The 13,715-nt window shown below is 36.7% G+C and overlaps 1 long non-coding RNA gene across 1 annotated transcript; it reads left to right on the forward strand.

Annotated features, from left to right (window-relative positions):
* Nucleotides 1-1,133: 1,133 nt before the first annotated feature.
* Nucleotides 1,134-3,844, forward strand: LOC139124008 (uncharacterized). The gene is made up of 3 exons (XR_011549830.1): nucleotides 1,134-2,340; nucleotides 3,131-3,186; nucleotides 3,434-3,844. It is a non-coding gene; the product is annotated as an uncharacterized lncRNA (long non-coding RNA).
* The last annotated feature ends 9,871 nt before the right edge of the window (nucleotides 3,845-13,715 follow it).

Raw genomic sequence — 13,715 nt, forward strand, 5'->3', positions numbered from 1 at the left:
TGATAGATGATAATTGTTTTTATGGCGACATTTGAAACCAACTCCGAGCGTTTGTTTAACAGCGTGGATTTGTCAGCTTTGGTAATTTGCAGTTTTTCTGATATACAAAGATTACATCACTTGCTTATTAGAGTAACTTGATGCTGTGTCAATAAATGACCACGAAATGTCAAAGACCTGGTTCCTTTGTGTCAATGTCCAGATGTACTTGGACAGCTCCGTTGACTGTTGATACCTTAAGTTACGGAACGATTGCATGTGATCAGTGAATCGCGTCTCCGAGGTGTTATATGTGAGTCCGATGTAGACCTTCTCCGTGTTGTCCCCCGTTGATACCTTGGCCTTGTAAAGATCTTATGAAGCTCAAACCCCTTTGCAAAGTGTTTGTCAACAAGTTGAAGGAATGTAAATCCGATATTAGTTTCCACGTTCTTGCTGAAAGGCAGATTGTATGACAATATTTGTAACTATGCTCGTTGAAATACCAGAACACCATAAGAGTTGTCCCTCTAAGTCTGTTGAACAAAAGCATTTGTATGTCATTCATCTTATGATCCATCCCGACATTTTCATATTCACATATTCACAGTCTCAATTCAAAGTCAGTTGTATAGAGGGGACGGGTTCTGTAATATTTTAGGCCTTTAAATAGAAAAAATATACTCATAAGTTTATATTTACTTTCATAGCCCATTTCAGATTTTTCTAAAATGGGGGACTGAGCACAAAAACCACTCTTAAAACGTACGTTTTAAAACCCCTATCAGCATTTCAAACACGTTTAAAAAACATCAACGTTTATTTTTGTAAGTTTGGCTTGCTCGTTTAAATAATGCCTGACTGTACTTAAGTACACTGTAAATTAATAGGCTTCACACTCGTCGCCTGATAAGTGGAGAACATTTTATAGTGTTTCGACATTGGGAAATCAAAGAATAGAGACTCGGAGACCGGACTTTCCCCGACAGAACTGTTATGAAATACCTCGAAACTGTGTTTAAATATATTGTACCGGTGTCTGTAAACATGTCAACAAAAGAACCTTGGAACGCATATGCCTTATGTAAAAACGTCACATGATGCCATAAATTTTAGGTATTTGTAAACAAAACGGCAACAGCTAGTGATACGCAGTTAACAACGCATTTACGCAAAGTCAAGTAAAAACGAAAGGAATGTGTTTCTCACCGTGTCATACATTTCGGCCACTTTTTACTACCACTGTCGTTTCACATGTGTTGAAATTAGCAGTAGCTACGGATCTAGGAATGTAAATTGGATTTCCAAATGATTGTGATACTTTTGAAAGCTTGCCAAGATGTACTAGCAGCTTTGCTGTACAACTTATTAGTCCCTGAGATTAGTTTTGATGCTTGAAATAGTAGACAACCTTACAGTGATTATGAATGACAGCAGGGTTTGCAATGGCATTGCACAAAGGATGAAGTCCTAGAATTATCTTACTATCTAAGTAACGCGTACTGAAACCATTAATGGTAGGTAGTAGCCACATTAGTCGGATAAATTTATGTTGGTAGTGGCCGTAGCAATCAAAATCAAACGGGAGAGCGTGACTAACATGCCGTCATGGAGGTCATGGCAAAAAAGAGGCTACCGTAGCATTTCGGCCGACACAACAAATTGTAAAATACCTGATAACATATTCAACATGTTAAACATGGGACAAAGGCCTCATTTTCTGAATGGAGACTAGATGTGAGGGTAGCCGACAGGCTTATGGTGGACTACATGGCTCCATTTGATTCACTGCTGTTGCTTTTTGTGCCGCATGCATGTCGTCTCTCCGAATATGGTACTTTGGAGTTCTATCACTTTAGAAGAATGACAGTGTGGGCTCTACGGATGTTCATCTCTGCTGTTGTATTGTGGCCTTGGAACTGGGTCATTAGTTATCCATATTTATATATTATCTTTCTTAATTCTACATAGAACGTCCTCCACAAAATCAAAAGTTTCTCAACATGTCTAGTACAATAGGTAAACAAACATAAATTAATAGCTAAAATCTTGATTAAATTTATTGATCGTAAAGCACTTATTCATCAAGACAAGCGAGCGCAGACAGACATAGAGTTACTTGGCAACTTCTCAGTAATTCAGACGGAGAATAATTGCGTTGAAGTCAATAAATTTGACGTTTTTTTCTTCAATTTAGTCTCCCTCATTCTCTGTAAGCATTAACATCATTTTCTGTTTATTGCGCCCGTTGTGCCGTTACTGCTTTGAAAGAAACGCCGGAAGTAAAGGCTGTTTGAAATCTAAGATTCCACATTTGCTACTTGAAGAAATTTGTATATCCCAGAAAATGGATATTGAAAGGTACGTGATTTTTATCTTGCTACAAAGGTTTTGAACGTGATAGTATTTAGAAATCACAGATTTAACCAAAATTCGAGCGATGATAAAATTAATCTTAAATATCTTTTTAATGATTAACCCGTATAGTGCGTTTAAGCAAGCAGATGTTCGATGCTACCTTTTTACGACGTGCGTATAAACATTCTGTAGTGATTATAGAGATGTCGATAGCAGTTTTTAGAGCTGTAAATCCTCCGTTTTTTAAATAGCTGCAACTTTTTTTTTAATTTTTAACCTATTGTAATTTGTAAATGTATTAGCGAACGTTGTGGCTTTGTTACAGTCGAAGCCAAGTCTTGTAAATGGCTTGGGATAAATTCTCGGGATCAAGTGTGTTCAAATTTGTAAGAGGGTTGTCGAAGGACAACAGCCTTTTGTTTTGTTTGTAATCTAGCAAGTGTTTTTTCCTTGCGAGACAGTCCGCCTTGGTTAATTATATCTATCAAAGAGCGCCACAAACCATTATTCTGAAAGAGTAAACATTTCCCTGAAAAGTTAAAAATCGAGCATCATGATGGCAAGTAACCTCAAATATTATGTTTTTGAGTAGTACAAGGCAAGAGCACTTAAGTTGAACTCAGTCAAAATATTCACCAAGTTTTGAATGGAGATCCGCAGACTTAAAAGATGACCGCAGGAAGTAAATCAGACTTTATGAATAAAACCTGAACATTGCGATGTAATTTCATCTTGCGCTTTCGAGATCTTAGTGAACGTAATTATTCACTATTGCCTCTACTTTTATTAACAGGAGCTTTTTTGCATTGGTCGTGATCTGCTGTTGCACAGCACAATTCAGTGTCCAAGGTAGGTATCTGCATTTACAACCATGTAATTTCCATTTTGTTTTGGGAGCTTTTAAACTATTGACGTTGGTCTTGAGGATGACGATAAAGACATCGAAATTTAATCATAGTGTTGATTGCGATAAAAATGCAGTATCTCTGATTCTATGAACAATGAAATTACATTACAGTTATATTTACTTATATACTGTTGTTGTTTTCTTTTGGTTCTTAATATTATAATGGCGTACATATGCTTTACTTTACAGGATGGAACGTAGACGTCACAAATTTTGTTATCAGAGATGTACATAACATCAAATATCAACCAAACCGTTCTACCAAAATAACATTCGATGTTGATGTAGCTGTACACGGCACGTCCTGTGGCGACCCCTACTTTGAAGGACTGATCGTATACTTCAAAGGAAACGAGATCTCAAATGGGTTCGTCGCCAGCCAGACTCGTCTGTTGTTTGGAGACATAATCCCTATAGACAAAACAACTACTATAAGCGATGCCGTAGCTGACATAAAACCTGACGTCGACCACTGTGATAATTACCATTACCTTTGTGTTAGACTCCTCATTGAAGATCACGGTTGCTGTGGAGACCATTACTGTTACAACCTTGAAACTTGTTTGTCCTTCCATGATTCATCCCCTGGTGAATTAGATTGCTCAGGTAAATAATACATAGAACGACGATGATGATAATGATAATAATGATGATGATGATGATGATCATCATCATCATCATCTTATTTGTGGTGATGGTGTAGTTGTCGCTGCTGTTCTTGTTATTGCGTGTGTAAAATATTACTGGTTTCTTTATTGTTGTTGTTGTTGTAGTCGTTGTCGTTGCTTTGTAAATATCTTCTATGGTGACCGTTATTGTTCATGTGGCTGTTGATATTGATGCTTTATGTCACTGAATATTGCAACAGATGCATACAAGATGCAGATATTTTGTGTCGCTCATAAAACAAAGCAATAATATAAAGTGATCACTTTTCCTGAACTTATTTATTTATCCCTAGGATTCCTAAATGAGCCGAAGAAGTCAGGTACAGAACAATGTAAGTATTTCATCCTTAAATATCTTATAGACTTCTCCGCTTGGTCTTTTGATATTACTCTGAGTGTACAATTAGAAACGGGTTTGATGTTAAACATTTTGAACAATGGTTTTATTTTTACACAAACTATTGACAATTCTCCAGCATGCAGTGAACTCCAATCCTCTCCTCGTCTACAGTATTGCGGATTGGCATATACATATATATTTCGTCGACCATTATGTTTGGTAAAGATATTTTTTACGATGCTATGAATTCTTTTGAATGTGAAGCACAGAACATACCTCTGAAGTCAATTACTTACTTACACTCTTTTCTTCATTCATTCATTCATTCATTCATTCATTCATTCTTTTTCTTTCTTTCTTTCTTTCTTTCTTTCTTTCTTTCTTTCTTTCTTTCTTTCTTTCTTTCTTTCTTTCTTTCTTTCTTTCTTTCTTTCCTCTCCTGTTTACTTCCTCCTTTCATTGACAGTAATTTAATCAACCGGAAGCAACCTACGGACATGTCGCTATTTTCGAAAACATTTCCTGACATTATTGAATGAGAAACAAAGGACTTTCCTTCCCACCATGATTGACGCTTTTTACGATTAACAGTTTATTCAGATCATCATTGAACATGTAAGCAGTATCCAGAATTTACGTGCTATCATGAGTTTATTCTAGAAAATATGTAATCAACGCAACTGAACCTAATGCCTTTATCATATAAGAATCTGTTTAATTGAGAATGTACGCATAATTTCTTTGCCAAGTGAAACAAGATTGTTTAGGGGTTATTATAGTCCCAAGGGAGAAACAAACCTTTGTTGTTACCCATTCATTTCCATAACTGAAAAAAAAATAAGAAATTTATCTGCACCACCTTTCGAGCTCGAAGATGGCACGGTAACGACTCAAAACATTTTCACTAATGACTGAGTCTTATTGGCACGTGCATGCCACATGACCTATATTCATGAAACTAGACGGCGACAAAAGACGAAGGCAGATATTTCTGTATACACAAACTTACGCACTCGAAAACGTGGATTTTACGTTAAAAAGATAATTTTGGTTTTTCGGCGTTTCTATATCACTTTCAAGTAAACGCATTTCTTTGGTGTAGAGTACATTCATTTGGTGTTGTATAATATGATAATACAAATGTTTAAATAAACAGCATGTAAAAGAATATTAGAGGACGACTTTAATTATATCATCAAGTACCATTTTTATAAATATTATCCACACTTGTTAACAGATACATTCATGAGGTTTGGAAAAGAAACCTTGTAAAATAATGTATATTGATACATATAGACATTGGTGTGTATCTATAATTATTGCCAAACGTGTTCTAATATTTAAATTATGGTATGTATCCTTCTATTGATTTAACGAAATAAATATGAAAAAACAACTCCGTATAACAACATAATGGGTATTAAAAGTAAACTGTAGAACACAAAGTATTATTCGTGTTTCCCTCAATTTTTCTGTGAAGGCCGATGAGTGGTGCCTTTTAGTCATGACAACACTGATTCTGTGCGTGTGTGCTTAATTTGAATCCGGCCTTATAATAGAGAGGTCAAAACTGGTCATTAAACCGGTGTCTATTGGAGGTAGAAATACTTTAACAGGTGAACGGGTTGTGAGGTGGGGGCAAATGTACTGAATAGGTCAACATGTTTAAGTCATGATAACTCTTATTTTTATCGCTGCTTACATACAAATCAGAGATAAGTAATTAAAAGGCATCGAAATGTGTTTTGTACAGATGACTGACAAACAATGCAATGACTCAAAGTCTCATCAGAAGAAATTGAGATAGATATACCCCTTTTAGAAAAAAGGGGGATTAAAAAGCAAGAAAAAGCGAAAAACTCATTCCTATAATTCCTTACATAAAGCGTAAGCGCAATGTCTAGTAAACGTGACTTGATGACTGTATTTTCCCAATATGATCATTGTCCAGAGGAATTGAGCTAGTCATGTAATATCAGTTAATATCTTCACATTTTAATAAGCGTTCTTTCGTTGGCATCTTGTCGTTGACGACGATAAACATTACAAATGGTGCATAAATACAGACCACTAAATTTCTGTATTCGTAAGAACATCAAGTGCCACACTCTTTATACAAACACAAGTGAATAAAAATATTAACACGTAATTTAATTTAAGCAAATGTTAATGATGTACAATACAGCGAGATATTTGATTTTAAGTCAGTGTTTATAGGCCGGAAGTTAATATGGTATATCCGTTGCCGTAAGGAATGCCAAAATTGGTTTCTTACCAAATGTTTTTTACACGTACAAAGCGGATATTTATAGCACGGGCAGGGTATATCGCACTACCAGTTAATTGCGTCATGCGTTATTTCGTTGCACTACGGACATTACCTGAAACTAATCTTGCTTATTACACTCTTTGTCTGGTTCACCGTTCCCTCTTAAAGATGATTGGTGCTAGGTAGGTACAAGCAACATAATTTGAAAGAGAAAATACATTATTGTTGTAAATAATTATGTTTATTTCAGTGATAATATAAACAGCATCGTATAAGCATGTTTACGGCTTGAAAACTGTGGCTGAATTGTGTAGAAATGTGTCTTTGTGTTTGATAATCAGGTCTTTCTGCTTACAGATAGCAGCAAATGACTTGTCGGTTTAGTTTTTGAAGTTTTTCCAATATTCTTGAATTGCTCCAAGTCTGTGGGCGTATAAGTATCAAAACATAATATAAATTGAAGGACTAAGCACCAGTAAACCGTCATGCTAAGTTGCAGGCTGTCGCCTGTAGCGTTGGGTGAATGCCATGGCCCACAGGCAGTAACTCAGCTGCCGAGAAAAGCCAGGCGACTGAGGGCCAGTCTATAATGATCCTTCTCTGCGTTATCTTACAGGAAAGCCGTGTTAGTTGCTCTCTTTACTCCACACTGTACCTGTACAAAGTTAATGGTATGTAACATACTTACACTGCATGAAAACCCAATAATTCAGATAAATTCACTCCAGTTGCCTGTATTGTAGTATAATACACGTGAATGTATTCATCTGTATATGCACTCTTCAGCTAAAATACAGGCAATAATCCATGTTAATACAGTAAGTATTATAGGGTTTTATGCAGTGTTACTTTTACACTAAATTTTGCTTCTGCTTTAATTCTGGTCTTGCATTGCCAATTATATAATTCCAGTAACTTGCTGGGTGACGGATACACTCTTCTAAATGTCAAAGGTTAGGATGTCAGATTCGCTTTCTCAGAGGTTTGAGTTCGAAACCTATGAAGTCTACATTAGCCAACTCACAACCAATGATTTAAGGAATGGCATGATCTGTGGTCTATGGGCAAGATTCGTTATTCCTTATTACTTCTTTGGTAATGGGCAATGCATAATCGATCCTTTGTTGCGAATTGGCTCAATTTTGATGAACGAAATTAAAAAAGATGTTATATAACGGTGCTTTTGACTTAAGAAATTGCCTTATAATCTTGGATATTAATATTCATGCAAGTACTATTTCATGAACATATCGCTATTGAAATCTCTCCCCTCCCTCTCTCTCTCTCTCTCTCTCTCTCTCTCTCTCTCTCTCTCTCTCTCTCTCTCTCTCTCTCTCTCTCTCTCTCTCTCTCTCTCTAGCTTCAGAAGTACATATCAAAAATTTCGTTATACACGATGCTGGTGCTGTTAGATACAATCCTTTGTACCCAACCCAGATAACGATCGACATTGACATTGACACCGATATCGACATGGAAGATCTACACTGTAGCCATTACTTCGGAGGGTTTATCATTTATTTCAAAGGCAATGGTATTTCAAATGGGTTTGTTGCTAGGCAACACTGTCTGCGTTATAGTGACCGCATTCCCTTACGTTCTAGAATTGACATCAAGGATGTGGTTGCAATCGTCCAGCCAGACACTGAGAACTGTCGAAATTACAACCAACTCTGTATCAGACTTCTGACTGGCAGTCATTGCTGTGGGAGGGAGAAATGCGACACTGTTGAAACGTGTCTGGCCCTTGATACTTCGTCTACGGGTTCATTGGAATGTACAGGTACCTTTTGTCTATATGCCTATCCAATTGCATTCATGTCTTTTGTCACTCTACTGGGAATGAATGAATGAATGAATGAATGAATGAATGAATGAATGATGTATGTATGTATGTATGTATGTATGTATGTATGTATGTATGTATGTATGTATGTATGTATGTATGTATGTATGTATGTATGTATGTATGTATGTATGTATGTATGTATGTATGTATGTATGTATGTATGCATGCATGCGTGCATGTGTGCAGGGAGGGAGGGAGGTACAATGGCATATAGATAGGAGAGCGCACAAAAAGTAGCACGTTTTATTTCACAAAAGTGCAGCGCTACAGACTTAGTCTACATTCTTCACCTCGTTTCACTTTTTATTCAAAATATGAAACAGGGTGTAATAACAGCTAATTCAGCAATGACACTAATTTTGTGTTCCTTTATCACCGAGAATATGAAAACCATACAAAACGCCAAGGCACTTTAGTAACGCATTATCTTTACTGCACCAAACTTGTTTTTTAACTTTATCAACCTATTGTGAGATGACAATATTCCTTCGTTTTGCACACAGTGTAATTTTATGCACTGAATCAAGGCCATCTCATCATGAAGGATATACGGACGGACAACAACTGAAGGCTGGGAATTGTTGGAGAACAATCAGTCGATCACCGAGTACAAGTTTGCTTGATGCTGCTCTTTGATTTTATACGACGTTCTGATTTCACTTTCATATGTGTTAAGTAATAATATGTATTGGATAATCTGTTTCATGAATATAACTTCCTACATTTACTGTCTGTATTTTACGTCATCGAAATCACGAATGGGTGACCATGTATGTATTCGGCCCCGGTTGTAGACAAATTAAGTGAAACCATCGTGAAAATGAATTAGTGGTCATGACCATTCATTCATTTTCGCCATAGTTTCATGTATCATGTCTAAAATCGGGGTCGAATGTATGCATGGTCACCCAAATATCAGTATCTTTCAACATGTCAAACAATATAAATAGTATCTTGCAACAAACAAAATTCATGAAAAATGGACCGCAACCTTAAAGATCTGGCCAAGCTCAACTTACATGCTAACACATGAAATCAGTCAATCATTCCGTATCATTCACAAATGAAAAATTAATTTTAAGCGACTGATGACGAAAACTCTGTTTGAGAAACGTAGCGTTGAAGGATCGCAGAGTAATCTTGTTCGGGGTCTATACAAGCACAGTGACTGCCTCAACGGAATCATACACAAAACGCAAACAACAAAGATATGAAAGATGTGTGGAGATTTTTTCTATTATTACACATATTGGTTCAAATTGGTAAGGTTTGATTTCAGTCGGGGCGAAAGTAATACTTGATGTCAGAAATATCGCCGTCCAAACTCTCCGTGACATCTTACGAACGCGTTGAACTGTTCACAGTACTCCTCCAGCTGCAAGCGACAATCGTCTGTATCGCCGATGACGTCACGCACGCCTCTCCCATGAGCCCTTTCGCGCTCATGGAATTCCATGCTAATTATCACAAATGTCGTCTACTTCAACTTCTCTTTTCGTCGCGCCCTAGTCGTCAGCGTGTACAATTATGTTGCAAATTGGAGCTGCATTTTATTCAAGGTTGATTTAAAAAGAAAAGATGAATTTCGCTGGATTTAGGTTTCCCTTTAATGCTACCACTCCCGCATATTTGCAGGATTTCCCCTTTTCTTACCTCATTTGCATATTTTTGACACTGACATGTTCATTTGAACGTCATATCTCAACCCCTTGGTCTACCTGTACACCAAATACTGTGATTGTAGGTGGGGCAGTTTGGGAGTTTTTGCGTGTGGCGGACATATACATCTGCATATACGTACATACATACATACATACATACATACACACATACATACAACAGACGCTAATGACTCACCATATAAGCTCTTTTTGGTATTTATATACATACCTAATATGAGCTAAAAGCAGCTTTAGCTTCATGAATCTTTTTAATAACAATAATGGTGGAACGTATGCGACATATGAAATGCAAAAAAGCGACCCCCAACCTTCAAATTATATTGTAAAATTTGACTCCCCCATTCATCAATCGTAAAACGTTATCCCCCATAAAAAAACAAACATTTTGCTTTGATCCATTAACCCTTTGCAAGGCCTGTAAATTAGTAAGTTTGCCTCCCTTTGTTTGCACATACCACCATATCAGAACTCTCAAACTCTCTTTTTTAGAATGGCAATACCAGTGCAACTGTTATTATACCTATAAAACCAGTCTTTCGTCCAGCATTGAAGTTCCCGAATTTAGATTCTCTTGCTGGTAGTATTTGCTGCCACAAATGACAGTCTGGCGTGGGGGGGGGGGGGGGTGTTACTAAAACTTTGCACTGCCAACCTACATTTGTGTTCTGAAAAAAAGATAAAACTGACGAGCACGCAAAAAGACATCACTAGTGCTACTAATTTCTGGAACGTTCTCAGAAGAAAATTATAATTTCTTTTCAAACTGCTCTATTTTGCACCAAGCTTTTCTTTACACACTCCTATTAGGGTTTTGTGATTGAAACTTGTCAAAGATTTAACTTTGTAGCCAGTAGAATAAAAAAAATAACAAAAAACAAGTCATTAACAATGACATAGTCCCCACTTGTAATAGGAGTATTAGTCTTGATGGGGAAAGGGAAATGTGGTCATCAAGAAGTATCACTGGAGAGTATATGTTGAGATCTATGGGCACATGGGTCTCTGTCGTTGTTCCTAATTTGAAACACATGAGGCATGTCTAAGTTATGGTTCTAAATCGGGAAAAAAGATCAGACCTGTAGCTGTATTGGCCAGCCAAGAAATACATATGCGCATAATAAATGAGGTACAAGATGTGACATCTTAAGGTCTAATATCCTATCAAAATTGAAGGGTATAGAACTTGTGGTTACTGAGTTATGCATATATATGTATAATCAGGGTCAAAGGTCATCGAGGTCACGTGACATTTTGAAAAAAAATGTATTGCCAATTAATCCCTATATGCCAAAAATCAGACCTCTAACTCTATTCGCTTGCCCAGAATTAGATATGTGCATAATTAATGAGGTAAAGCGTGTGTTGTCATAAGGTCTCCCATCCTACTAAATATAAAGGACATAGCACTTGTGGTTACTTATTTATTGACATAAACGTATATTTTAGGTAAAAGGTCATTGAGGTCACATGACATTTTGTCAAAAAATTTCTATCCTATAGTTATCCCTATATACCAAAAATCAGACATCCAGCTCTATTGGCTTGCTTAGAATTAGATATGCACATAATTAATGAGGTAAAGTATATGGCGTCATATTGTCTTCCATCACACCAAATATGAAGGGTTGTAGCACTTGTGGTTACTGAGTTATGGACAAATATGTATATTTGAGGTCAAAGGTCACCGAGGTCACGTGACATTTTGTCAAAATGTCTGAGATATCTGTGTGAATGGATGGACTCACGGATGGACGAACGGACGGACATGACCTAATCTATAAGCCCCCTGGACTTCATCCGTGGGGACTAAAAACTGTGTCACTGCATCCTTTCTGCAATATGAACACGATGAGAGACTAAATTTTTATTTTTCGTGGCCTTATACATGGGAGTCTATGGAGAACTGACTTATACATGGGAGTCTATGGAGAACTGCCTTATACATGGGAGTCTATGGAGGTGTAAACTAAAAAGTCCTCTTACACGGCCAAATTTGAGTGCATTGTGAAACAAATCAACGTGCATATGTATGACATTAGGAGTAATCCTTGTACCAAGTTTGAATGAAATCGCTCCAGGCATCTCTGAGATACCTGCGTGAACGGACGGACATGACCAAACCTATAAGTCCCCCCCTCCCCGGACGGTGTCCATGGGGACTAATAAAGCATTTGTTTACACATGGATAAAGGTAAATGTGAGACATGAGTGAATAGTAAAATAAATATATTATGTATAAAACTGACATGCTCAGGATGGAACACATCACACTGCAGTTGAATGACTACACACACTCAAATGTGCTGCATTTACCCTGCACCACCAAGTGCAATACTTTCTTTTTTCTTCTTTTTTGCTATGTGATTCCAAAACACATGCATGCGAAGTTGTCTTTATATCAAAATTTTTTCCGTATGGTGCAGAAGGACGTATGACAAAACACAGATAAATCACCTGAAGGTTCTAAAAAGCTTGAATTCAAAACACAAGACTTGATAGATCCACAAAACTTATTTCATTGATGTTCAGTGTCCTCTCTATATGGATATAACATAAATCTAGATAATGGTCACATGGAACAAGTAACTTGCATAATACAGATACACATGCAGTAGTCTTGGTTACCCAGACTACACTTGGGGGCTGGGTAACCAAGACTACACATACAGGCAACTGCATCATGATGGCTATAATACAACAAGGAAAGGGTAATGCATGCAATCCATAAACTCCATTACAAACAAATAAGTCAAACCATACATTTCCCAGAGATCACAGTTTCATATATCCTTTGTGTTAGGCAGTTGGCAAAGATACACCACAAGTGCATTAATGTATTCATCAGTAATGGTAAAATGTAATTATACATCATAACAACCTACTCTGACTTATAGATGTCAAATGCAAATTGAAAAAAACAACATTAAAAATTTACAAAACTTGCCACATGCAACATTAAAATTGAAGAAAACAATCAACATGCTTTAAGCTATTCACCACATTTAGTTGCTTGCTTAATTTTAAATACAGCACAAAATGTTGGACTTTCTGAACTCAATAAAACAAATCATTCTTAGGCTAACTTTAGGCTCTGTATAAAATGCAGCAAAGACATAGCTGCATAAAGCAACACTATTATAAGTTATGATATTGCTTGTTCCAGTAGAAAAATATAAATCATTCTTACATGAAAGTAACATCTTTGGAAGTACAATATTGTATGTACAAAAATGAGAGGTAGGTGTTAGGAAAATGTTTCATTTGCTTGTTTGCAATCTGCAGTTCATCTATGTACCCATGAGTTGATATACTCTCATCTTGGACAATATAAAACATGATCATATTGCGTCTGTATTACAATTATCAGTCAAAAAAACTCATCATCACCTTACTTGTTTGCTCACCTGAAGCAACCATAATTTCTCACTGGGTGCTCTAGCTAAACTTGAATGCCTATTTGCATAAGTATTTACAGCTGGTATATTTGGCACACCAAAGTGGTAATTACCCACAAACTCAGCTGAGCAGTTTGCTACATGCCCAGGCATTTACCTAAACTAGGGTCTGTTTTATTGTCTGAAGACTGATAAGGAATCACCAAACCCAGCAGGCAGCTCCTCCACTGTGGAAACTGACATGCCTATACTGGAAAATTTTGAAAGG

Source organism: Ptychodera flava (assembly GCF_041260155.1).
Source record: "Ptychodera flava strain L36383 chromosome 23 unlocalized genomic scaffold, AS_Pfla_20210202 Scaffold_23__1_contigs__length_28996876_pilon, whole genome shotgun sequence".
Lineage (NCBI taxonomy): Eukaryota > Metazoa > Hemichordata > Enteropneusta > Ptychoderidae > Ptychodera > Ptychodera flava.